The sequence below is a fragment of the Xyrauchen texanus genome, unplaced genomic scaffold (assembly GCF_025860055.1).
Source record: "Xyrauchen texanus isolate HMW12.3.18 unplaced genomic scaffold, RBS_HiC_50CHRs HiC_scaffold_697, whole genome shotgun sequence".
Lineage (NCBI taxonomy): Eukaryota > Metazoa > Chordata > Actinopteri > Cypriniformes > Catostomidae > Xyrauchen > Xyrauchen texanus.
In genome coordinates, this window is record NW_026266684.1 from 12484 (window position 1) to 16324 (window position 3841).

Below are 3841 nucleotides of genomic sequence, written 5' to 3' on the forward strand. Positions count from 1 at the left end.
TTAAATGTATCAGTATGGGCACAAATAACGCAGTATTTTGTTTAAGTTGTTTCCGCTGTTTCGAGAGAAAAATATAGCAGGACGCCATCTGGAATAATGCCAGAATTTAATATAATTATACCAGATTTCTTTCTCAACTGTTTGTTCACTTGAGACATAACAGACTCCTCAATATATCATGTATTTTTACACTTTGTTGTATGAAATTGTCCGTTCAGACGCAAGCAGCAGCAAAGCGAAATCTCATCGGCGTTCGAGCGAAGCGTTAGACACGACGCTGCTCGATCACTGTGTCACTCAATCTGCTCGCAAACATGTATTTGAGTTGTTTTCACATTTGTTGAGTTGAATAGTGTAAAATCGCTTGAATGTTCAAACAGGCAAACATTGTATACAACCGACAAACCTTCGTGAAGATGCGAGCAAAAATAATCTGTCAGACATAGAGCTGTCACGATAACTACTTTTTGTTGTGCGATATATTGCACATAAATTAATTGCGATAAACGATATTATTGTAATTTTCAGACCATTTTATGCCACTGATTACATAATGACAATACAATAGCATAATAATGCAAGTACACTGTTTCAAAGAACAAAGAACATTTTATTCTTATTCTATTCAATATTTAGACATTGTGAAATGTGAAAAAATATATCCCAAATAAATAAAACAAGTAAATAAATACACTTTCGTTAACAAAAAAGTGCAAGGTATCAAGAACTAGATCAAAACAAAGTAGGCTAATATGTCAATTTAAACTTTTAAAGTGTCTCACACAAAGGCACAGATGCATCAACAGGACATTTCTGCTGCCAGATTAGTTTTTTAATTGTTAGGCAGATTCCGAGAAAGGAACACCAACATGTTTACCTTGTGGGGCTTAAGGCAGGATCTTACTGGGGTAACAATGTTACCAGCTGTGCTAAACAGTCTTTCTTATAGCGAAGTTACGCTATCCGTGAGTGTGCGCCATTTCGCGCTGTCACGCTTATATTTGCACTGTCGGGAAAAGGCATCTGCAACAGATAACTGTCTGGAAGAAGGCCCCTCTCCAACTCCAGCTGCAGTTGTTGTTCCCAGGTTGAAAAACTGGGTGGGATGGTTATGTTTTAGGTGCGATTTTAAGTTTGTTGTGTTGCCTCTTTACGCTGCTACTGTTTTAAAACACAGTCGACATACCGGCTCGTTCACGTTAATTAGCTCTCCTCTCTCGTTCGGCTTAAAGCCAAAATGTTCCCACACCGGAGCTGAAGATTGCGGCTTTGAAATCAATTCCATGTTGGACTCGTTCTTCCTAACTGGCTCGCTGAAGATGTCACGAAACAGAACACTTTAAAATGCAGTTGGTTCACGCCTTCTCTTCACCTGACGGTGTCCGCTCTGTCTCTCCCTCTGTGTGTGTGTGTGTGTGTGTGTGTGTGTGTGTGTGGACACGCTGCCTGAGCCCCGCCTCCGACACAGAGTGCAGACAAGATGACAGAGGCAGCGATCAACTAAAATGTTGGTGACATTCATTTTAATGTAAAAATGAATCTGATTATTATTTTTAATAATAAAACAAATTATCAGTTGCAATATATCGCGGCACCAAAAATGATCGCGCTCATTTACATATATCGTGCGATAAGTCGATATATTGACTATCGCGACAGCTCTAGTCAGACAACCCTAAAACAACATCATACTCGGATCTTGATACGTTAGGATCGATAAGCCCATCCCTACTTTCTTTAGACATATGTTTCATGTGTTGGTTTTAATAAAGACTCGGAGTACTCATAAAACTCACAGAACGAAATATGCGTCACACTTTACTGCGTTCTCAACAACATGTACACAAGTCTTCTTCATACGTTAAAACAACGAGAATACAGAAAATAGGCTTAGAACTCCACCTAGTGGTTATATTATAGAATTAAAGGAGAAATTACATGAGACAGCTTTATAACTTAAATGGCTTTAACTGAAATAGACTAAAGTTTAATATAACTATTCTGATAAGTGTATATTTCCAACATCATGTTTGTGTTATCCGCTTCTGTACGTTTTTGTGACGTGTTTCAGAAAGATAATGGCTTAGACAGAGCAATAGTTTATTTTCATCTTAACCGGACATTGATCACTGCAATAATTCATAATTCAATATATTGATACCCGATTTCTTTATCAACTGTTTGTTCAATTGAGACATAAGGGGGTGATTTCAAAGCATTTTGAAAGTGACACACTTCCTTCTGCCAGTTGGTGGCGCTATAACTTTGACTCACAGTAGTCACATCCATGTGACACACTGCTGAAGTTTCATCGAGATCAGTTAATGTATGCAAAAGTTATAACACACTTCCTTGCTTTTATGCTTCCTTTGTGTGCTTTTTGGAGCTTCAAAGTTCATTTGCAATGTGTTCCACATTCAAACCAAAATATCTGACTTTCTGTTGCTCTGTTTGTTCACTTGAGACATAAGAGGGTGATTTCAAAGCATTTTGAAAGTGACACACTTCCTTCTGCCAGTTGGAGGCGCTATAACTTTGACTCACAATAGTCACATCCATGCGACCGGCCTCTTCCCGCGAACACACTGCTGAAGTTTCATCGAGATCAGTTAATGTATGCAGAAGTTATAACAAAACTTCCTTGCTTTTATGCACCCTTTATGTGCTTTTTGGAGCTTCAAAGTTAATTTGTAATGTGTTCCACATTCAAACCAAAATATCTGACTTTCTGTTGCTCTGTTTGTTCACTTGAGACATAAGAGGGTGATTTCAAAGCATTTTGAAAGTGACACACTTCCTTCTGCCAGTTGGTGGCGCTATAACTTTGACTCACAATAGTCACATCCATGTGACACACTGCTGAAGTTTCATCGAGATCAGTTAATGTATGCAGAAGTTATAACACACTTCCTTGCTTTAATGCTACCTTTATGTGCTTTTTAGAGCTTCAAAGTTCATTTGCTATGTGTTCCACATTCAAACCAAAATATCTGACTGTCTGTTGGTCGGAGCTAATGACTGTAAATTAGAAAGTTGTTCGACTCGTCGAGAACAATATACACGCCGAGTTTTGTAACTATAGATAGAACTAACTAAGTTATAACACACTTTGTGTCCTTTTTAGTCATAAATTCTTTTCTCGCCACGGCCAAAACGTTCGAGATATCAAACATCCATCCGCAATGTAGCATCGAAAGTTGTTCGGCCCAATGAGATCTACAAGTGTACCGAGTTTCATATTATTACATGCAAGCATGTTTGATATATGGACAAGTGTTCGAATCCCATTCCAGGTGTCGCTGTCGAGCCCCCCTGCCACACCCGGGTACCAGCTTCAGCCCGGCCCTGATGGCCGCGGGTTCTGACCCTTGTGCAAAGTTTCAAGAGTTTTCGAGCACGTTAAGGGCCCCAAAAGTCCCAGAAACCTTGAAAAACAATCAAACAATCAAAAAGCAAATCTCACCCAACAGAGAACCCCCCCCCCCACACACACACACACACAGAAAATTTGGCAGGGCCATTCTGTCTGTCAGAGAGACACAGAGAGAAAAAACACTGAACGGGAGGGTTCACTCAGAGAGAGAAAAATTGAAAGAAATCCACATTCAAACCACAATATCTGACTTTCTGTTGGTCGGAGCTAATGACTGTAAATTAGAAAGTTGTTCGGCTTGACGAGAACAATATACACGCCGAGTTTTGTAACTGTAGATAGAACTAACTAAGTTATAACACACTTCATGTGTCCATTTTTAGTCCTAAATCAATTTCTCGCCACGGCCAAACCGTTAGAGATATCAAAAATCCGTCCGAAATGTAGCATCCTCAATGTCTTGACTTC